The 24,586-nt window shown below is 34.8% G+C and overlaps 1 protein-coding gene across 1 annotated transcript in view; it reads left to right on the forward strand.

Annotated features, from left to right (window-relative positions):
* LOC103594718 (neuroblastoma-amplified sequence) overlaps window positions 1–24,586 on the forward strand; it is a 301,995-nt gene that overhangs the window by 36,224 nt on the left and 241,185 nt on the right. The window lies entirely within an intron of this gene.

Consider the following 24,586-nt stretch of genomic DNA (forward strand, 5'->3'; position numbering starts at 1 on the left):
CCGGCCCCATGACTCACTCGGGAGAGTGCGGCACTAGTAGTGCCGGGGCTGCGGGTTTGGATCCTATATAGGGATGGCCAGTGCACTCACTGGCTGAGTGTGGTGCAGACCACACTGTGCCGAGGGTTGTGATCCCCTTACCAGTCCCCCTCCCCCTCAAAAAAAAAAAAAGTGTCTTGAACTTGATGGAGCTTATGTTGAGAAGTTTATGTTTTTTTATATTTATCTTTTCATTTTATTTTTCCATGAAAGTTTTGAAGTTCCCTTGTATACATTGCTCAGTGGCACAACCTATGTTTTTTTCTGCTTTCTCTTCCCTTTATCCCTTCTACTTGTATTTTGCAAGTAATGACTTTTTAATAATCTGTTGAATTGATTTGAAACAAGTCACTAAACTCTAAATGCATGGCTTCAAAAATGCAGAATGACTGTCTAACTGTGTGAAGGAAAGTTGCATGTAGTTCTCCTGCTCTCTCCACTTCTACCACTCAGGCCTCTTAACTATTCCTTGAACATGCCAAGCCTGCTCCCGCCTTAGTGTTTTTGATGTTAGTGTACCCTGCTGTTCCCTTCTCCCATATCATCATGTGACTGACTTCATTCAGTGTCTGTATGCAAAGACTACCTCTACAGGAAGGCCTTCCCTGGGCACACTTTTTCCAATAGCCTTTACTCCTCCCTCACTCTTTTTGCCCTTACCTATTTTTTTTTTTTCTTCATAGCACTTATATCTAACATATTGTATGGTTGTTTGTCTTCTCTACTATATGTGATCTTCCTTGGACTTTTATTTAAACTTTTACCCTCACTTTAAATTCTCCTTCCCTGCTTTATTTTCTTTGTAGAATTTTTCATTATCTAATTTAGTTTGTGTTTTACTTATTTATTATATTTATTGTCTGTTTCCCCTTCTAAAATGTTAGCTCAGTAGGACAGGTATTTTTGTGTGTTTTGTTCCCTTCTTTATCCCTTGGACTTAGAATAGTGCCTGGAACATTGTGGGCACTCAGCAAATACTTGTTGAATGAATGAATGAATATAAAATCCATAAAGGAAGGACTTTGCATCTTGCTCACTAATGTAGTCTCAGTGCCTAAAACAATGCCTGGTGCAAAGCAGTAACTCAGTATTTTTTGAATCAATAAGTGACTTAGGAATTGCACATTAAGTGCAAGGAAGGGTAGATAGAATTTTAAATTTTAGAATTCAACTTATATAAAAGTTTGAAAAGCAACAGTAAGTTATGCCAACAAGTTGACTTATTCCCTACTCTCTTTCGAGATCCCATTGGCAGAACTTTTTGCCTTGGCATTTAACCAAAGTTTGATTAATCAATTTTGATTGAACCAAATTTTATGATTATGTTGGCTTGGAAACTTCTATGGTATGCACTATGTTTTTATTTTATATTGTAATTCTTAAGTCATCATGTATATTTGACACTGATGAAATCTGACCAAGTTTTGTAAAACTTTGAAATTACATTTTCTGTCACAGGTGCTGTCTTTTTGTTAGCTAACTATTCTTAGTTTGTCATTACTATAAAATGTTTAGACTTTATATTCTAGTTGGCTGTTTTAAAGTGTAAAAGTGGCATTTCTTATAGTATGTATTAGCTTTCACATTTTCTGTAAAAAGGAGAATTTTTTTTACTTTTGGTATTTTTTGGTGAGTGCTTATAGCACAGTTTGGAAAATTATTTAGGTTTCTCATTTTTGCCTTTTTTTAAAATTGTAAAATCTTTTCATAATGATGAATATACTATAGTTTTAAAAAGCTGTAAAATAGTGTAGCATAAGGGTAAGAGCTTTGCCTATCTAGTAGCCTAGGTATGTGATCTTGGGTAAGTTTCTTAACTGCATTCAGTCTTCTCATCTGTAAAATGGGGATGATGATAGCACTTACTTCACGGTGTTGTGAGAACAATTAATGAATTATCATATATAAACCACAGAGAATAGGCTTGGCACCAAGTAAGTGCTATTTAAGTGTTAGCAGTTGTTATTAGTGCAGAATCCCATATGAAGGTCTTGGCCTTATATACTTATATGTTCATATACTTACTGTTTTAAACTTCTACAGAAAAGATGCAAAGATAATACAGAGAATTCCTGTATACTATTCACCTAGGTTCTCTTTTCTTCTTACATAATCATAGTACATTTGTCAAAATAAGAAATTACTAGTGGTCAGTTCTGCTATAATGTGACACATGCATTTCTAAAATATCACTGCACTATGTAGAATCATTCAGTGAAAACCACAGGGCACGTGGAAAAAAATGGGGTTAATGCGGCACAACACTCAAAATCTTTGTTCACTGGGACAAAGTTAGGAACCTAATAAAAATTACAACATAGTTTCCACATGTTAAATGGTTAAGAAATACATAAATACTAAAATATGGCTCTTTATCTTGAAAAAGACCTGAAAAAGACTTTGCTTATGGAAGTGGGTGTCAGAAGACTTGCAAATGGTGAGTTATTAGGAACTGGAGGAAGGAGGGTGATCAGAAATCTGCTGGAAAGTTGTAGCACCAGATGTGGATGCGACTGGCTTCTAACACACGCAGTGAACTGAGGTGACTGGGTGACGTTTTGGGAATGTGCTTACACACAGAATCTGACGTGGCTTGGGTTATCTGGGTGCAGTTTTCTGTGCTTATCTAATGCTTCTCAAGGATGAAATTATGTATCAGCAAGCAAAATTTGTGTTATGCTTAAGTTGTTTTCTAATACATAAATTCATTGGAACAAATTTGCTTTTTTAAAACTTTATATTAGAACTTATTGTACAGTACTATGAACTAACTAGAGATTATTTTAGATTTAACCAGTTTTTTTTTCTAATTCCTTTTTCTGTTTGAGGCTCCAGTCCAGGATACCACATTGTATGTAGACTTCATTTACTTTTAATATGTGGAAATAAACTCTGTTGTTCAGTATCCATCAGTCAAGAAATTCTTTGATACTTACATATTTACTAGACAGTGAGAATTGATACTCATATTTATATTCCTGGATTATCTTCAGAATCAGCAAGAAAAGGTTGAATTATATTCAATGTAGTTGGAGATATTGCAATATTTAGAGTATTTTACGTGTAAGTGGCAAAACTGTTGATGGAAATAGAGTATGTAGAGCACCTCATTCTCATCATCATCCTAGAAAAGCTGTTACTATGGTAACTTGGTGGATTGTTCACTTGTAAATATCTAAATGTAGTTAGATTATTTGATGAGTGAGTTTGGCTATGAAAAGCATGCAGTAACATGTGGATGGACTGCAATCCAGTGAACTGTGAAAATGTTTTTAGATGTTTCCATTTTCCTTTCTGAATGTGCGATGAATTATCTTCTGACTTCTAATTATTCTTTTCTTTTAGTTTACCTTTATGTGACATATAATTAAGGATAAAAATAAAGAGTGGCTAAGTGAATAATTTTAGGTCACCAGTGGTTTAGATCAGATAAAATGCCAACCCAGTCTTATGTCATTATATACTTAGTCCCCATATTCAGAAGCTGCTATTCTCTTAGAGCATACAAATCACTCTCACCTGCCTTCATGTAGAACAACCTTGCAAAACAGTATGGCAAATTGTATGACAAGTCAATTGGCAGAAGCATTCTTCGCTGTGACCTGCAGACCTAGGACTGCATACTTTAAGTGTTTGTCTCTGGCATTTTATTCCCTTGCTAACCCTAAATCATTCTTGCTTTTCTTAGGCCTTTGTCCCTTTTGTGCTCTCTGCCCCACTTGATAATGCAGCAGAAAATGCAGGGTCTCCAGGAATTTTCCCATTCCCATTTTTCACTGGGAAGTGCCATCACATAAAGAAGTTATACATCCTTTTTTCCTTACTGATAGTCATTGTCACTCACCCAAAGCTAGGAGGCCTTTTGGTGACCAATTTGGAGGATATTTTTCTGTTTTCAGAGGTTGTAGTATCCTGTGGCAAGTTTTTTTTTTTTTTTAAACAAGACTAACACATATCTCCCAAAGTTCTGTGAACATAGTGCATGCATGTAATAATGGTTAATAACTATTGAATGAATAAATGATTGTTATGTGAGGCGATTTGGAAAATACAAGGGATTGGTGTGGTAAAGTGAATAAGATGCAGTAAAAAGTGTTCTCTTTGAAACTGAATTTGGAAAGGAAACCTATCTTTGACTTCTTCAGATTATAAGTGTGGTAATATACTAATTGTGTTCTTCTGCAGTCTTATTCAGAGTGAATACAATTTTTGTGCATTCTTTTTATTTTATATTTATTTTTTGGCAGCTGGCCAGTAAGGAGATCCAAACCCTTGGCCTTGGTTATTATCAGCACCGTGTTTTAAACAAGTGAGCTAACTGGCCAGCCCTTTCTTAAATTATTTATTTTGACTCTGTTGACTATAGAGGCCATTAGGACCATTTGATCATGATACAATTTTAATTCTAATTTTTAAAAAATTTGGTTGTAGTAAAATACACGTAACATAAAATTTTTCATCTTAACCATTTTTAAGTGTACAGTTTACTAACGGTTAGTACGTTCCGATTGCTGGGCAAACCAATCTCCACAACTCTTTTATCTTACAAAATCTAAACTCTCCACCCTTTAAACAACTCTCCATTTTCACCTCCCTTTAGCCCCTGGCAACCACCATTCTGCTTTCTGTCTCTATGAATTTGAATATTCTAGGTGCCTCATGTAAGTGGAAATGCTTGTCTTTTTGTGACTGTTTTATTTCACTTAGCATAATGTCCTCAGGGTGTGATACACTTTTAGTGAAATTAATACAGTATTAGGATTAAATAAGATTTAGAGTGGCTTTCTATCTGTGGGTCATATTTCTATTTATGCTGTAAAACTTTTTCTTAAATAAAAGATGAAAATGAGTTCTAGTTTGAGATGGGAGGTTACGTAACTATCATTGCCTGATTTCTTATGGAGAACCTTTTCATCTTTTGGTGGTAAATGGGGCATCCAAACTGAAAGGAACTTCTAATATATCTTCTAATATTTTGTTTTACAACTTTTAGATTTGAATAGCCAAACATGGAGACTTTTTCTGTTATTACAACAATATAAAATTTATGCCATAAAAGCAAAACATCAATATACCTTTTATTGAAATTCCCACTAGAACAAATTTAATTTAGGTCAAATTTATTTTCCTTACAACTTAATCATTAATAAAGAATTTGCCTTTAAAAATACCAGATGGGGGCCGGCCCGGTGGCGCACTGGATAAGTGCGCCGCTTGGGAAGCGCGGCGGCGCTCCCGCCCGAGGGTTCGGATCCCACATACAGACCGGTTCCCGCTCACTGGCTGAGCGAGGCGCGGGAGCGACACCGAGGGTTGCAATCCCGTTGCCGGTCCCCGGTCCGGTACGGGGGCAACACTGAGGGTTGCGATCCGTTGCCGGACACGGAAAAAGACAAAAGACAAAAAAAAAAAATAAATAAAAAATATAAAAATAAATAAAAATACCAGATGGCATTATTCCAGTTTTTCACAACTGAAAGGTAGATAAAAGTCTACTTTTTATTATACTTTTAATTTCAAATTAAATATGTTTTGATAATTTGCATTAGTTTGTGGTTTTTCAGAAATGAAATAATTCGAACTATCTTTTTTACTGAAGTCAAAGATGACTTTAGGCAGCTTTCAACTTAGTAGTTGAATTATTTTTGATTGCTTTATATTATTTCATTTTCCTTAAAAGAACAGCTTAAGATGTATGAGTTATATAAGATTTTGTGTTATTATTTCAATAAAAAATTAGAGAATACTTGTATTATAATTCTAATATAAGGCATTATATTAGATTGAATAGGTGGATGCAAATATGACTCAGACGTGGCCCATGTCTAAAGATAAATTGTAATCTAATTGGGAAGATCAGACATGTTAGGTATAGATATAACTACCATAAAATTAAAGTGTAATGTATGTCGTATGAGGAGTAGAGAGAAGTTTAGGAGTGGAAGAGACTATTTTCTGTTGCAAAGGAGGTAAATCAGAAAAGCCTTCTTAGAAGAGGTAAGATTTAGATGTGGGTATTGTCATTTGAGTGTATTTTTGATGTTGGGAAGTTTGAGTAGGAAAGAGTAATCTGAATACATATTTAATCTAAATTGTTCACCTCCTCAGTTTTCACCTATCTTATCTTGTTTATTCACTGGAACAAAAGATGTTCCCAATTAATTTGTTAGTTCAAAATGTATTAGTACAGAGGATTTCCAATAAATAAGTATGAATCTCTTTTTACTTAAGTTTTTATGTAGCCTAGTTTTGTTCATAAATACTTCTTTTTTTCTTGCCTGAAAAAAATTTTTTTTCTTCCAAATTTTATTTTATTTTGTCAGTATACAATGTGGTTGATTATTGTGGTCAATTACCTAAACCCCTCTCCCTCCTCCCTCTCCCCCCTCCCTCCCAACAATGTCCTTTCTGTTTGGTTATTGTATCAACTTCAAGGAATTGTAATTGTTATGTCTTCTCCCCTCCCCACCCCCCAGTCTTTTTGTGTATTTATTTATTTATTTATTTATTTATTTATTTATTTTTAGCTCCCACAAGTAAGTGAGAACATGTGATATTTCTCTTTCTGTGCCTGACTTGTTTCACTTAATATAATACTCTCTAGGTCCATCCATGTCGTTACAAATGGCAGTATTTCATTCTTTTTTATAGCAGAGTAGTATTCCATTGTGTAGATATACCACATTTTCTGTATCCACTCATCTGATGATGGACATTTGGGCTGGTTCCAACTCTTAGCTATTGTAAAGAGTGCTGCGATGAACATTGGGGAACAGGTATACCTACAACTTGATGCTTTCCATTGCTCTGGGTATATTCCCCAGCAGTGGGGTAGCTGGGTCATATGGTAGATCTATCTAAAATTGTTTGAGGACCTCCATACCATTTTCCATAGAGGCTGTACCATTTTGCAGTCTCACCAACAATGTATGAGAGTTCCTTTTTCTCCGCAACCTTGCCAAAATTTATCATTCACAATCCTTTGTATGTTAGCCATCCTAACTGGAGTGAGATGGTATCTCAGTGCGGTTTTGATTTGCATTTCCCAAATGTTGAGTGAGGTTGAGTATTTTTTTCATGTGTCTGTTAGCCTTTTGTTTATCTTCTTCTGAGAAATTCCTATTTAGCTCTTTTGCCCATTTTTCAATTGGGTTACTTGGTTTTTTGTCCATTTTATAATTGGGTTGCTTGTTTTTTTGTTGTAAAGTTGTTTCAGTTCCTTGTGTATTCTGGATATTAAACCTTTGTCAGACATATATTCTGCAAATATTTCCTCCCACTCTGTTGGTTGTCTTTTAACTCTGTTAATTGTTTCTTTTGCTGTGCAGAAGCTTTTTAGTTTGATATAATCCCATTTGTTTATTTTTTTGGTTGCCCATGCTTTTGGGTTCATATTCATGAAGTCTATGTCCAGTCCTACTTCCTGAAGTGTTTCTCCTATGTTTTCTTTAAGAAGTTTTATTGTTTCAGGGTGTATATTTAATTCTTTAATCCATTTTAAGTTGACTTTAGTATATGGTGAAAGGTATGGGTCTAGTTTCATTGCCCTGCATATTGATATCCAGTTCTCCCAGCACCATTTGTTGAAGAGGCAGTTTCTTCCCCAGTATATAGGCTTGGTGCCTTTGTCAAAGATCAGATGGCTGTAGGTGTGTGGGCTGATTTCTGGGTTCTCTATTCTAGTCCATTGATTAGTGTGTCTGTTTTTATGCCAGTAACATGCTGTTTTGGTTATTATAGCTTTGTAGTATAGTTTAAAGTCAGGTAGTGTTATGCCTCCAGCGTTATTTTTTTTTGCTCAGCATTGCTTTGGCTATGCATGGTCTTTTGTTTTTATTTTATGTAGCCTAGTTTTGTTCATAAATATTTCTTTTTTTCTTGCCTGAATTTTTTTTAAAAAGCAATTTTTATTAGGTATTCTAGTACCACAATAATTTTATTGTTGTAATGAAATATTATTACCTAAACTGTAGGCTGGATGATGAAATATTTATGGAAAGATTAGGGCTTTGCATTTACTTTTTTGATTCTCAATAGAAACATAAAAGTGTTTCTTTTCCGTTTAAAATTGGAAACCTGATTAGTTACCTAATCAAAATTCAATTCTCTATGTGCATTTTATTTCTGAGCTAGTATGAGGAAAGAACAGTAAAGTGGCTTTGTATTTTTGGCTTGGAATCACTATTTGGCCTTCTGAGGTGACTGTCAGTAGAGAGGAGTACAGAGAATACGTTACAAATTGGATATGTTGGCAATTTCTTTTTTTTTTTTTTTGTCTTTTGTCTTTTTCCGTGTCCGGCAACGGATCGCAACCCTCAGTGTTGCCCCCGCACCGGACCGGGGACCGGCAACAGGATTGCAACCCCCGGTGTTGCTCCCGCGCCTCGCTCAGCCAGTGAGCGGGAACTGGTCTGTATGTGGGATCCGAACCCTCGGGCGGGAGCGCCGCCGCGCTTCCCAAGCGGCGCACTTATCCAGTGCGCCACCGGGCCGGCCCTATGTTGGCAATTTCTGAATGCAGGAATAATCTGGTGGTTGTCAGGAAATAACATCCTCAATTTTTTGAGAGCAAGGTCTGGATCTGATGGCAGGGATAATTAGTTTGCATGTCCTCTGGCACTGTGGGAACTTGAGATCCTGACTGAATTCATTCTTGTCTTCCTATTTATTTAAAGAAAGAAAATGGGTTTAGGGTCATTTCTCTGAGAAGTACTAAAGAATTGACAGTATACTGCTTAATTCATTAATTTCCTCTTTTATTTGACAAACATTTCATGTTTGAGTATGGAACGTTTGTGTTTTAGTTTGCAAACCAATTTTATTTTTCGCATATAGACCTCATAGCATGTTTATGAGATAAGCAGAAAAGGGATTATCCTACTCTTAGGGAAGAGAAATTTGAGAGGCATTAGTAAAATACATCCTGAAATAGGGAATTATTTAAACACATAATTTAAATTGCATTACTGTTTTAGCATGGATATAATTATTGTCAAATGTTTTTAATGTGGCTTAAAACTGTTTTCATTTGAAATGGTTCTTTCTTTTTTTTTTAAGTGATGTGTTCTCCACCAAAACATGCTGTTACCAGATTCAGTATTACCAAGTGATACCAAATGATACTTTTTTCTTGGAGATGATATTTTTCTTTCATTATTCATTTTCTTCCAAACTTTAAGTACCTTGACCAATAATTTTAGAACACGCGATTCTTAAGTAGATTATAACATCTTCTGAATAATTGGATTGTCTCAGGGAAATAGTTTCTGTAATTCTTTTTGGTTACATAATGTCTTTGCTAGTCAAGATTTCATTAATATGTAAATACTTGTCTGTAACAGCAGTGTGTCTTTATCATACTATATTTAATTAACATATAAATAACCCTGTGAGACACTTTTTCCAATGTCTGATATAGGCAAGCCTGCTTAAACATTGTATTTGTAGTAAGAAAATTTATATTGAGTAAAGTTCACATTTTATAGATAAAACATGCATTATTTTATGGAATATTTTGACCTCATTGTGTACCTATTTTATTTAATCCTAAAATGTTAGATATTATATGAGGGGTTGTCAACAAGTTCTTGAAAAGATTAATATTATCTTTTAATTCTATTTTTCCATGAACTTTTTGAAGTACCCATGTATATAAGAACTATGAAAAAAAATTCATAGCTATATATATATACATATATACATATATATATGTATGTGTGTGTATATATATATATATATATATATATGTATGTATATATGTTGGGATCACACTACATGGTGTTGACACATACTTGATGTGGAGAGGTGGTAGTATGGCATACTGGAAAGAGCACAGGCTTTCAGTCAGAAACATGGATATATGTCTTGGTCCAGATACTTGCTAGCTGTGTTACTTTTGGGAAGTCATTAGTAAACTTTAGTTTCTTGAAATGTGAAAGGGGAAATTGTAGAGGTACTGTGGTTAAGTAACCTTAGAGATATTTCATCTAATACAGTTCCTAGCATATAAATTGTTTAATAGATGGTAATCGTGGTGGTAATGGAGGATATGGTTGTAGTACCAGTAGAGGCAGCAGCAGTTTTGTGTTGTTTTTTTCATTTTAGACGTTGAAAGGAGTGTCATAACTATCTTTTAGTTTCAGGTGCAATAAATAGGTTTTCAAAAGACTAATTAATATACAAACATGGAAAATTATAATGGGGAAAGGTTGTGGTTTTAGTGATGTCCCCTCTAAAATTCATGCTGAAACTTAATCTCCAATGCAGCAGTATTAATAGATGTGGGCTTTGGGAGGTGACTAAGTCATGAGGGCTTTGCTCTCATGAATGGGATTAGCACCCTTATAAAAGTTTTCAATTTTGAGGGGAGTACCCTCTTGCTCTTCTGTCCCTTTTGCCATGTGTGGACATAGTCTTTTTCCCTCCAGATGATACAGCAGTAAGGTGCCATCTTGGAAGTGGAGATTAGGCTCTCACCAGATACCAGACCTGCTGACACCTTGATTTTGAACTTTCCAGTCCCCAGAACTGTGAGAAATAAATTTCCGTTCTTTATAAATTACCCAGTGCCAGCTATTTTATTATAGCAACACTAATGGACTAAGAAAGGAATATTCTTTCCTGATGACATTGCTGGTTTGATTTCTCATCTGGTGGCATAGTGCCTCTTTCTCAGTATGAGGTAACTGAAATTCCAAATTACTAATCAAAAATTGCTTAGTGAGCATTGTTTCAAAGGAAATTGAGTTTTTTCATCTAACTTTTTCTTGAATTATAGATACAAAAAAACCCAAAACAAATCATATATGTACAACTTGATGAATTTTTACAAAGTGAACAGATTAAGAAATAATATTACCAGCATCCCTTGTGCTCTCCCCTTTTAACCTCTTGTATTCACCTCACCTCACCCAAGAGAACCAATATCCTGACTTCTAACATAACGGGTTTTGTTTTTTCTGTTAAATAAGTGGAATCATTTATAAGGACTATTTTACCTAAATTCTGGGAAAGCATAAACAACTATTCTTACCTCTCAACAAAGATCCCATGTTTCATGTTCTTCAAATTGAATCTCTCTCTTGCATTTCTAATGTTGGATGCAAGTTGATATATCTTGTTTTTTAAATTTAATGTGTTTTTCTTATAGACAGCATATAGTTGGGTCTTACTCTTTTATTCAATCTGGTAATCTCTGCCTTTTAAGTGGTATGCTTAGACCATTTATATTTAAAGCATGTTCAATATGGTTCAGTTTAAAGCTAATATTCTGATGTTTGTTTACTTTTTCCCATTTATTTATTATTTCCCTTTTCCTCTTTTTCTGCCTCCTTTTGAATTTAACATTTTAATAATTTCATTTAATCTTTTTAAAACTATTAGGTATACTTTTAGTTTTTATTTATTTTTAGTTGTTGCTCTAAGGTTTACAGTAGAACTTCTTATGATAGTCTACTTTGAAGTAATTTAATAGTACTTCATTTATACTGGAGGAACAGTACTGTACTGTTCAACAGTATTTTTGTGTTTTGCTCCTTCTGGATTTTGTACTAATGTTGTCATACATTTAACTTTTAAGTGTGTTAGGAACTCCACAATACATTTTTATCATTTTTGATTAGTCAGTAATTTTGTTTTAAATTAAAAATGTATTTAGGGGCTGGCTGGTTAGCTCAGTTGGTTAGAATGCAGCCTTATAACACCAAGGTCACAGGTTTGGATCCCTGTGCCAGTTGCCAAAAAAAAAAAAGAGTAATATTTACACACATGTTTATGATTCCCAGTGCTCTTCATTGCTTTGTATAGATCCAAATTTCTATCTGGTATCAATCCTTTCTGCCTTAAAGACTTTCTTTAGCATTCCTTGTAGTGCTGGTCTGCTGGTGATGAATTCTTTCTACTTTTATATGTCTGTTGAAGTCTTTATTTATTTTTGCTGAGTATTGAATTCTAGGCTGACAGTTTTATTCTTATTGCTTTAGTGGTGCCACTTCACTGTCTTTTGGCTTGCATTGCTTTTGATGAGAAGTCTGTTGTCATTCTATTTGTGTCTCTTTACATAATGTGTTTTGTTTCCTTTGGATGCAGTTAAGATTTTATTTGTAGCTGGTTTTGAGCCATTTTATTATGCTGTGGCTTGGTGTGGTTTTCTTCATGTTTATTCTGATTGTTGGTTATTGAGTGTTTGGATTTATGGGCTTATAGCTTGAACAAATTTAGTGTATTTGTGGCCATTATTTCTTCAGATAATTTTTTTCCCTTCTACCTCTTTCATTTCTAATATGCACGCTCTTTTCTGGGATTTCAATTACATGTATTTAGCCACTTGATTATGTCTTACAGTTTATTATTATTATTATTATTATTATTTTTGTTTTTTTCAGTCTTTTTTTACCCTCTGTTTCCTTTTGGGTAGATTCTATTACTATGTCTTCAAATTTACTAATTTTTTCTTCTGCAGTGTTTGCTATTAATGCCATTAGTGTATTTTTTTAATCTCAGATACTGTATTTTTTATATCTGGGAGTTAGATTTGGATCTTTTTATTTTCTTTACCTCTTACCATGTCATTGGCATTTTTTCTTGGTCTGTTTAAATAATTTTTTTTTTCCTGGTTATGTAATTTGTTTCTTTTTTGCATATGTGGTAGTTTTGGATTGGATGACAGACACTGAATTTTACATACTTGGGTTGGGTGCTCGATTTTTTTGTTTGTTTAATTCCTTAAAGTATTTTGGAGCTTTTTCCTAGGGTGCAGTTAAGTTACTTGGAAACTCTGATATTTTTGAGGCTTATTTTTTAGCTTTGTTATGTGGGACCAGGGCAGTTTTCAATCTACGGCTAATTTTGCTCCCCTTCTAAGGTAATATTCTTCTAACTGCTCTAGCTGATACCCTGTGAATTATTAGCTTTTTCCATTCGGGCTGGTGAGAACGTGAACTATTCCTGTCCCTGTGTAAGTTCTGGGGATATTCCTTCTGCTCCTTTTGCTTGGTTCTTTCCCCATCCTTGGGTAGTTTATTCACAGGAATGTACTCATTGGGCTTAGTCAATGACTTGAGGGAAACTCTTCCAGTATCTTTGGGACTCTTTTCTCAATGAAGAATCTTTCTTTCTCTCTTTTTTTATTGGTTATGAATATTCATGGGGTACAGAGCAAATTGTCACCACTTGTGCCTAAGATGTGATGGCCAGATCCATATTGGTAGCGTGCCCATTACCACAAATTGTAATTATACCCCCTGTCCCCCACCCAGTTATCCCCCCAATTATCCCCCCACTTATCTCCAACCTCCCTCCGTATCCCTATTTCCTCGACTCCACTTTGTATCCCTAGGTACGTTCTCTCCCTTTCCAAGTCCAGTGCCCCACTGTGAGTCTTTTTTTCCTTCCTTCTTTCTCTCTTAGCTCCCACTTATGAGTGAGTACATATGGTATTTAGCCTTCTGTGCTTTGCTTGTTTCACTCAACATAAGTTTCTCAAAGCTCGTTTGTGTTGTTGCAAGTGGGAGAATTTCATTCTTTTTTATGGCAGAGTAGCGCTCCATGGTGTATGTATACCACATTCTCCTTATCCAGTTGTCCATCGATTGATATTTAGGTTGGTTCCATATCTTGGCTATTGTGAACAGAACTGCGATGAGCATGGGAGAGCAGGTATCCCTTCGACATGATGATTTCCATTCCTTTGGGTATATACCCAGAAGTGGGATTGCTGGATCGTATGGAAGATCTATCTGTAGTTGGTTGAGAAATCCCCATACTGTTCCATAGGGGTTGTACTAATTTACAGTCCCACCAACAGTGTAGGAGTGTTCCCTTCTCTCCACACCGTTGCCAGCATCTGTTATCCTCTTTTTGATTATAGCCAGTCTAACTGGGGTGAAATGATATCTCAGTGTGGTTTTAATTTGCATTTCCCTGATGACTAGTGATATTGAGTGTTTTTTCATGTACCCGTTGGCCATTTGTATGTCTTCTTTTGAAAAATGTCTATTCAGTTCCTTTGCCCCATTTTTAATTGAGTTATTTATTTTTTTACTGTGTAATTGCTTGAGTTCTTTGTATATTATGGATATTAATCCCTTGTCAGATGCATTGTTAGCAAAAATTTTCTCCCACGCTGGAGGTTGTCCTTTCACTCTTCTGTTTCCTTTGCTGTACAGAAGCTTTTTAGTTTGATATAGTCCCATTTGTTTATTTTTTCTTTTGTTGCTTGTGCTTTCAGACTCATGTTCATAAAGTCTGTGCCCAGACCTAGTTCCTGAAGTGTTTCTCCTGTATTTTCCCTTAGTAATTTTACAGTCTCAGGTCTTAAGTCTTTATTCCATTTTGAGTTGATTTTAGTATATGGTGAGAGGTTAATATCTAGTTTCATTCTTCTGCGTATGCGTATCCAGTTTTCCCAACACCACTTATCAAAGAGGCAGTCTTTTCCTCAATGTATGTTTTGTTCTCTTTGTCCAATATCAGATGGCTGTAAGCCTGAGGAGTGATTTCTGGGTTCTCTATTCTGCTTCACTGGTCTGAGCGTCTATGCAGCTCAGTGGTAGAGCGCATGCTTTGCATGTATAAGGTCCCAGGTTGGATCCCCAGCATCTCCAAGGAAATAGTACCATATGTAGAATCTTTTTTATCAGGTACGTTGTCTGTAAATTCCACCTGCTTTGGCTCACTGAGTTTCAAAGCTTATCTCCTCAACTAAGAAGGACTGCTAGGCTTTCTTTTGATCCCCCCCCCCCATTTTTTTTTGTGCTGCAGCCTGTCACCTATCCTCAGGCAGTGAGCTGGGGCACTGTAGGGCTTACTTTGTTCTTTCCTCTTCCCTTAGGGATCATTATTCTGCACTGTCTGGTGTCCTGCTGTTTTTACATATTTGTCTCTTTTTCTTTCTTTCTTTCTTTTTTTTTTTTAGTTTAATTCAAGAAGTTCAATACTTTTCCTCTTGCTTCATTCTTCTTTATGGCTCAAAGCAGAAGTTCTCTATTAGTGTTTTATGTTAATTTTTCTGAGCTGTCTCTTCTTCTGTTGATTTATTTCCTTTAGGTTTATTCATCTTATTAGTTGGGTTCCTACCCCTGTTGTTATGGAGTATACTTTGTTCTCTCCTATAATGTACTGGTTTATTTAATCAAACTGTAAGTTTTCCACCATCCACTTTACTGTATGTACTATGAGGTTAACTTCTCTGTGCAGTTGATCTAAATGGATTTATGAATTTGTGATGAAAGGCTTTCTTTAATCTGAAAATTATAGAAAGTGATCTAGAAATGCAGATATAGGGGTATTTATTTGATATTTGCTTCTTTGTGAGTAATCTGATTCTGTTTTTATTCCAGGGTCAGTTTCCTCAGCACTTCCTGTACAATGTCATAATTTTGTGTTCGGCAAAAGCAAGATATTTTAATACTAGCTGAAATACAGTATAGTTTAATGCATGGATTTTCTATCACTGGTAACAGCAAATTAGCAAAGCTGCAGTGTGTTGAGAGCCAGAGAGGTTCTCTCTCCAAATTGCCACGCCAGAGGTTCTGTGTCAGGCACACGTGTTTGAGAGAGTTGACAGTATTTGTTAACTCTCATCGCACTTATAGGTGGTTTCTCAAAGAGACAATCCTGTGCATCCCACTTCTATCTTGGACTCTGGATCTCATCCTGCCTCTCACAATCATTCTATTCTCTTTGACTATCTGTAGCACTTTGTGTCTCACTTACTATCTTACGTAGTATTTATTTTCCAGGTCTTTTCCTTTTTTTATGTGTTTCTTAAGAGCAGGAACAATAAATATCTTTGTATTCCTTCTTAAAAAAATTATGTGCTCAATAGAGGTGTGTTGAGTGAGCGAATGTCTATTATGAAGTTAAGAATCTATACAAAAATGAATCTATGAAACCCATTTTCTACAAATTCTTCAGTGTTTTGTTTCTCTTCTCTGTCTACAATCTTCAGTTTAACTTTGAACTTCATCAGCAATAGAAATGTGTTAGAATTACTTGCACTGCAGATACCTAAATCCTTGCCTTCCAAATCATAGCTTGTGGAATTGACATCAGAACCTCTGCCTATTTCTGGGGTCTTCGTTTCTTCAATTGTGATCGCATGCCAGTCTGCAGTGTAAGATGGCCTAGACTCAGAGAATTCATGATTGAAAAGCTTTAAATAGACTTGTACAGCAGTATCTCAGGACAAAGAACCATTGTGCTTCTTTATTTATTATAGGCTTTGGAAATTCCATATCTCTTTGTGCTCGTGCATGCTCAAACACAGGCAAAGAGTCACCTGCTGTATAGAGTACAGTATTGTTGCTGATGGCATGGGTGTAAGATAGGGAGTTATACGGTCCAGTTTAGAAATTTTGAATCAGAAACACTTGGAAAAACCTTAGGAACGTTGTCTAAATCTTTAGCCATAGGGGAAGGTGTATTGATTGTGAACTGTGAATACCCCTATTGTTTGGGAGTAGTACCCCTATTGTTTTGTTCTTTCATTTATTCATTCATATTCTTCCATCCATCCTTCAGTCTGTCCATCCTTGCATCCATTCATCCATTACATATTTTAGTGAGATTTAAATGAATGCCAGGTAGATACAAAAATGACTAAAGCTTTGAAGGAATTATAGTTTAGTAAAGGAGCAAGACACATAAATAAATAATTGAAATTCAGAGCGATGTCAGCGGTAACAGAAATATACGGGAGGTTTAATAACATGGAAGGAAGTATGATAAGCTTGCTTTGGGAACATCAAAAGATTCCAAATTTTCTTCTCTAATGAACACTACATTGATTGACATAGTTTAAAGACAACATTCTAAATACGTATGCCATGAATCATACTACCTTTCTATCCATTTTGATAAGGTTAAAGTGCTATATTTATGATTTTTTATTTTCCTTTTTGAATATCTTATATCCACATTTTCCACTCCTATTGCCATTATACAACCTGGTTTCTGAATTATAATTTTTTCTGTCATTGGAGTGTTTTACAAAATTTAGAGTAGCACAGTAATTCTTACTCCTTTCTTAAGGAAGTTTGCTAATTACTTGACTGAATCATTTTAATGAGATCTACTATGAGTGCTGAGGGTATAAAGTACCCCTGCTCTGAAATACATGCATACAAATAATTACAGTAGCAGTGAGGTAAATGCTGAAAGGTTATATACAAACCAGTGTTCTTAGCTATATGGTCTTAGTTATGTAGTCTTCTTCTTTTTTTTTTTTTTTTTGTCTTTTTTGTCTTTTTCCATGTCCAGCAATGGATCGCAACCCTCAGTGTTGCCCCCGTACCGGACTGGGGACCGGCAACGGGATTGCAACCCTCGGTGCTGCTCCCGCGCCTCGCTCAGCCAGTGAGCGGGAACCGGTCCGTATGTGGGATCCGAACCCTCGGGCGGGAGCGCCACCGCGCTTCCCAAGCGGTGCACTATCCAGTGCGCCACCGGGCCGGCCCTGTAGTCTTCTTCTTAAATTGACTTTTATATTGTTTATTTATTGTACAGCAAGTTTTTACAGATTAATTTAATCTTATCTTTCTACTTGTTAAAAGCTTTTTATTTTTTTGAGAGCTCTGATTTAGTATTAAGGGAATATCAGTGTACCTTATGGAGTGTTTGTGGTTGAGGATTAAATAAAATAATGCATTTTTATAAATTCAGTTAAAATTATTATTCATATATTATTGCTGTGTATATAAAACTACTAGGAGTTGTGATGGATGCAAAAGGGTATTTACCAGAAAGAATATGTACTTTTACTGAGTAGGCAAAATATGTAGTAGGAAATTAATGAAATAGAAGGGTATTTTTAAAAGTTCTTGAAAAGGTTCGTATTTTCTTTTTCTCTCTCTGTTTTTTTTTATTTTAACATTTATTTGTACGTATTCGTGAGGTACAGTGTGTTGTTTCAATACATGCATGTACTGCACAATGAATCACTTAGGGGAGATAGCACAGTTTTGTACCTGTTAGTCCATCACTTCCCCTCCCCCTCCCTTCTTCCCTTTCAGCCTCTGGTAACCATTATTCTGCTCTCTATTTCTATGAGAACCACTTTCTTTTAAGATTCCACATATGAGTGAGATATGCAGTATTTGTCTTTCTGTACCTGACTTACTTCACTTAACATGTTGGTTTCGAGTTCCATCCATGTTGCAGCAAAAGATAGGGTATAATTTCTTTTTATAGCTGGATAGTATTCCATTGCATATATATGCCACACTTTTTTTTTTTAATCCCTTCATCTGTTGATGGGCATTTAGGTTGATTCCGTCTCTTGGCTATTGTAAATAGCATTGTGATGAACATGAGAATGCAGGTGTCTTTTCGATATATTGACTTCATTTCCTTTGGGTATATATCCAGTAGTGGGATAGCTGAGTTGTAAGGTAGATTTATTTTTAGTTCTCTAAGGAACCTCCATACTGTTTTCCACAATGGCTATACCAATTTCCATTCCCACCAACAATGTAGGAGTGCTCCCTTTTCTCCTCATCCTCGCCAGCATTTGTTATTTTCTGTCTTGTTGATAGTAGCCATTTTAACTGAAGTGAGATGATGATATCTCATTGTGGTTTTAATTTGCATTTCCCTGATGATTAGTGATTTTGAGCATTTTTTCATGTGCTTGTTGGCCATTCGTATGTCTTTTGAGAAATGTCTGTTCAGGTCCTTTGCCTGTTTTTTAATTGGGTTATTTGTTTTTTTGCTGTTGAGTTGTTTGAGTTCCTTATATATTCTGCATATTAGCCCCTTGTCTGATGTGTAGTTGGCAAGCACTTTCTCCCATTCTGTAGGTTTTCTCTTCACTTTGTTGGTAGTGCCCCTTTCTGTGCAGAATCTTTTTTGTTTGATGTAATCCCATTCGTGTATTTTTGCTTTAGATGCCTGTTCTTTGTAGTCTTGCTAAGGAAGGCACTGCCCACTCCCATTTTGTGTAGCATTTCCCCTATGTTTTCTTCTAATAGTTTCATAGCTTTGGGTCTTAAAATGTAGGTCTTTAATTCATTTTGAGCTGATTTTTGTATATGGTGAGAGATAGGGGTCTACTTTCAATCTTCTGCATGTGGATATCCAGTTTTCCCAGCACCATTTATTGCAGAGGCTGCCCTTTCCCCACTGTGTATTCTTGGCACCTTTTTGAAAATCAGTTATGGTAAGCATGTGGGGTTATTTTTGCACTCTCTCGTCTGTTCCATTGGTCTATCTGTGTATTTTTATGCCAGTACCATGCTCTTTTGGTTACTATAGCTTTACAGTATATTTTGAAGTCAGGAACTGTGATGTCTCCAACTTTGTTCTTTTTGTTCAAAATTGCTTTAGGTCTTTTGTGGTTCTTTACAAATTTTAAGATTGTTTTTTCTATTTCTGTGAAGAATGTCATTGGTATTTTGGTAGGGATTGTGTTGACTGTGTAGATTGCTTTGGGTAAAACAGAAATTTTGATGATGCTAATTCTTGCAACCCAAGAACATGGGATATCTTTCCATTTATTTGTGTGCTCTTCAGTTTTTTTCACCAATATTTTATAGTTTCTGTTGTAGTGTCATTCACTTCCTTAGTTAAATTTACTCCTAGATATTTCATTTTTTTGGTAGCTATTGTGAATGGGATTACTTTCTTGATTTCTTCTTCAGCTATTTCATTACTGATGCATAGGAAAGCTATTGTTTTTGTGTGTTGACTTTGTATACTGCCACTATCCTGAATTCATTTGTTCTAGTAATTTTTTGGTGGAGTCCTTAGGGTTTTTGATGTATAGGGTCATGTCATATTATTCCTGCAATAGGAATAATTTGACCTCTTCCTTTCTGATTTGAATGCCCTTTATTTAATTCTCTTGCCTATTGCATTGGTTAGAACTTCTGGTACTGTCTTGAGTAAGAGTGGGGAAAGTGGGCATAATTATCTTGTTCCCAATCTTAGAGGAACAGCCTTCAATTTTTGTCCATTCAGTATGATATTAGCTGTGGTTTTGATGCATATGGCCTTTATTGTGCTGAGGTACATTTGTTCTGTACCTAATTTGTTGAATGTTTTTATCATGAAGGGACATTGGATTTTATAGAATGCTTTTTCTGTGTTTATTGAAATTATCGTATGATTTTTTAAATTTATTCTGTTGATGTGATATATCACATTTATTGATTCATGTGTGTTGAATCATCCTTGTATCCCTGGGATGGATATCCTGTTTTGTTGACATTGACCACCTTGTATAGAACAGCCTTTCTCAGTTGTTTAATTGACTTTTCTGTGAAATTCTTCAGTGCTTCTCTATTGGAGTTTGTGGGTTTCACTTAAGCTTTAATGATTTTCGAAACTAGTTCTCCTCTGGAATAATCTAAATTATTCTTTGGTTGTGGCTAACAACTTATTTTTAAGCTTGGTTTTAAGCATTTGGGAGAGAGACAATGCATTTTGGATATAGTTGCTTATTTCTACCTCTTAAATCAATTAATCACATTTTCTTATTGCTGTTTATTGCATTGACCAGGTGCCACTTTACTCAGGGTGATGTCAGTGGAGTTTATTGCAGTTGCTGGATATTTGCAAATATAATCATTAATATAATTATTCATATGGTGTTACTATTTATCATAAAGTCAATCTTGAAATGTCAACCAGAGTCACATGTATCTCGTATTCACAGCTTACAAAGAAACCTTGTTGGTGTTAATAATAATGCTTTTTATGATAGTAGATATTTAAGGGTTTTATGTGTACTAATTTGATCCTCCCCAAATCAAAATGAGGTAAACACTGCTATTGTCCCTGTTTCACTAGTGAGGAAATAGAGGCACAGGCAGATTGACTAACTTTATCAAGGTTACACAGCTATGCAGGGTAGAGTCAGTTTAGACTTTTAGGAGCATACTCTTAGTTATTATGGATTAGAATTCAAGAAAATAGTTGCTTTGGTCTCATTTTTATTTGGGTAGGTAATATTACAGCATTTACTGAATAACTGGGATAGCTGGGGCCCAGTGATTAAGGTAGTGGTGGGGAGAGGAGAATCCAAATCCTAGAGCACTGTTGTTTTCCTTTTGTCTCTTTTTTTACATGTTGCTAGCATTTGAGAATAGTTTCAGGATATCCTATTAGTTTCTGCTCTGTTTTCCAAGTTATTTACTAATGAAACTGAATCCCATTGGTCCAGAAGAGAACTCTGAATGATATTTTATTCCGGCTTGGTGTTATGGTGTTACAAATGATAACTAGATTTTTGATTGGTTTCCCATTGAGTTTCAAATTAATTTGACTTCTTCAGTGCTGGTAACCACAGTGTAGTTACACATGTAGGCCCAAATTATTAGTTTTTGTCCTTTATTTACCAGAACATTTTCTTCTATGCTACATAATAGAAATAACTTCACATCTTAAAACCAGTTTATAAAAGGTGGCAATTAGTAGTAACACACTGTTGATTTAGCCTTTTGTTTCCAAGGCGTAGAACACGAATAAAATAACTTTTTGTAAGTTTATTCTTGATAAAATTTCTTTGAACTAAAACATTTATATGTAGTGTGAGAAGTAATTGGTGAGAGAATTGTTGAATATAATAGAACTTGTTATATTCATTCCTTTCCTGCTGACAGATAAATATTCCCTTCAAATGAAACCAGCATAGTTTATTGTTTCGAATAAAACAACGAACAGGGTTCTAATATAAAGAATCCTTAAATTAAGCAAAAGCAGCCATTATTTTGTAAAGAGATAATTTAAGTTTACCATATCATTTATTTTTTTTTCAGGGATGATGCATTTAAATTTTAAGACTTTACAAGCAAAGTAGAAAATGTAGAATAATAAGATGAAATAATATGTAAATGCAGTTTTGTGTTTATAGAAACTTTAGATTGAAAGTATAAGTTTTGCAACTAACCAAAGTTTCTATAGTTGTATAGAAGGAGCAGTATAATTTCTAGATTGTTTTGAACCACAGTTCTACCCAATCTACTTAGTAATTGACTTACATGACTAATATTTTAGTTGTGAGCAGAATTAATGTGAAAGATTTCCTCCAAATTTTATTAAGTATTCCATCATTCTACTTACCTTATGAAAAAATAAGTAGCTAAAATTTGGGCATTTTTTGAAAGTTAAGTACAGAGCCAATCAGTTATTTTAAGTGTAAAGAATGGTGAGATTTAGGGAAATATATATTTTTAAATCTTTTTAATTCATTCTTTTTTGTTACTGAAGTATAATGAGATGTTCAGATATCTCGATAGCAGATGCATGCTATTAGTAGTGTAGCTTGCCCTTTCGTTAGCTTAATGATATGTATTAGAGAAGCATTCTTGTTCTCACTCTCAGATATAGATTCTATATGTACCTCCTTGATGTATCTGTTTTTCTATGAACAAACTATCTCCTTTCATTTCTGTATTCCAATCTTTTTGTGATACCCATGAGATTACTTTAAAAACTCTTTGTTGTGGTGTCAATTAACCAATTCAATCTACACATGTATTTTTAGGGTCTGCCAAATGCCAGGCACTATTTTACGTGCTGAGGATATAGCAGTAGACAAAATTAACAAAAATTGTACCTTTAAGGAGTTTTATTTTTATTCAGGCTGCGGAGGAGGTCCTGTCTATTTCTTAAATGCTATCATTTGAAGCAAAACAGGTGCTTTTATAGCAAGCACTTTACTCTCCTAAAATTTGGTTCAGAATAATTTGTTTCATAGAAACATCCTGTAAGAAAATGAAAGAGCAGAAAGATCGTTTTTGTTTTTAAGATTTGTTTTGCTTTTTGTTTTTATGTAAACATTGGTGATTATACCTAAAATGTTAGTTTTGTATGACTAAAAATCTATTGGTTATATATTTTAGTTTAAACATATCCTTTAAATATTCATTTAAATGGTCCTTATTGCGTTGTCTGTGTTAAATCTTGAGAAGGCTCAAATAGCTCTCCACCTGCTATGCACAAACATGGTTAGTGACTTTTATGCATGAAGTAGAAAAATGGTAGAAATTTGGTTGAGGGTTAGATTGTTGCCCCCTGTGTCCCTTCTAGAGGCAGTATAGTATGCTAGCTAAAAGTGTAAGCTTGGGATTCTGTCTGGTTGTGTTCACATCTTGGCTCTGTCATTTTTTAGCTTTGTGAGGATGGACGAGTTGACTTATGCTTCAGTTTTCTTACTGTAATATGAGGAAGACATTATTGCCTGCCACATTACATTGGTAGGACTAAATTAAGGTATTGCATGTTAAAAAACATTTCACACCATTTGGTCCATAGTAAGAGATCAGTAAATAGTAAGGATTATTCTTGCTGAGCATAGCTGATATTACATCAGTGGTGATCAGCACATTTAGAAACAGACCAGTTGTGTTGTGTCTTGAAAATGTAGCAAAAATACTTTATTACCCAGGATTCTTCAGGTCTACCTTTCAGAGTAGGCCTCTGAGCGGAACTTGTTTTTAATATGTGTTTTGGTAAAAATAGGTAGGTTTTCTTATCCATTTCTGTTCAGTGAAGGTAACAAAGTTTTACAACTTTCTAGACTCTAAATACCAAATAAGTATTATTTTGCTGAGGGTCCCACATTATCACCAGTCATTTTAGTAATAACTCTTGTATCTAATATGTACTTTGTGTAGAAAATACAAATCTCAACTTTGATACATTTTTCTAAAATTCTTTTAGAAAACACTTTGTAGCTTAAGGAACTGTATCTGTTTTAATTAGAAAAGTCATAATAATTTGCTATGTTTGTTTTTTCCCCCACATTTCTCAATTCATTGCTATAGTTTATTCATATGTTGGAAGAATGAGCATTATCATCATCATTGTATCCAAATGTTATTGTTTTTGCTTTTCACTTCAGTGGTTTTTGGTAAAATTATTTGACATGGACGAAAATAGTTTCTTATTTGGTGACAAATGAAATAGTGTGATTATGGAATGCACTCTAAGTCATCATCTGTATGAGTCAGAAATTTAGAAATATGAACTTGAATGCCTTCAACAATGTATCTCTGGTACACAGTTTGCTAGGATATTATGTGCTAGTTGAAAATGTATGTTATTAATTAATAATATAAACTTCTTATTTTGTGTATCTAATGGGGAACCTTGACTTGGGATAATTTGTCCCAGTAACTGCAAGGTGATGCCGTTGAATAATGGATCATCACTGCCCCTTCCCAGACCTCATTAGCCTCCCTCTTCTACGTTAAAACCCTCCAGTGGTTTCCTATTACTTTTAACATGAAGACCTATCTCTTCACCATCACAATTTTCAAACGTTTATGAAGTTTTTCTTGTGCAAAGCATGTTTCCATATACTACTATAGGAAAGTGCAATCCTTGTTTTGGGGCTATGATAAATTTTAGGCAAACGCTGCTGTTGATACTCAAATATGAGAAAAAATGATTTATTGAGCTATAAAAGCATGGAAATTGAAGTTTGTTTTAAAAATTTTTGTCTATTTTAAATTCAGGATGATTCACTTGTTTTCATGGATTCATGCATGTTAGAACTAAAAAGGAGCTTAGAGATAATGTTTAAAGCCCTTCACTTTAGAAAGTC

The sequence above is a fragment of the Galeopterus variegatus genome, unplaced genomic scaffold, assembly GCF_000696425.1.
Source record: "Galeopterus variegatus unplaced genomic scaffold, G_variegatus-3.0.2 Scaffold1612, whole genome shotgun sequence".
NCBI lineage: Eukaryota > Metazoa > Chordata > Mammalia > Dermoptera > Cynocephalidae > Galeopterus > Galeopterus variegatus.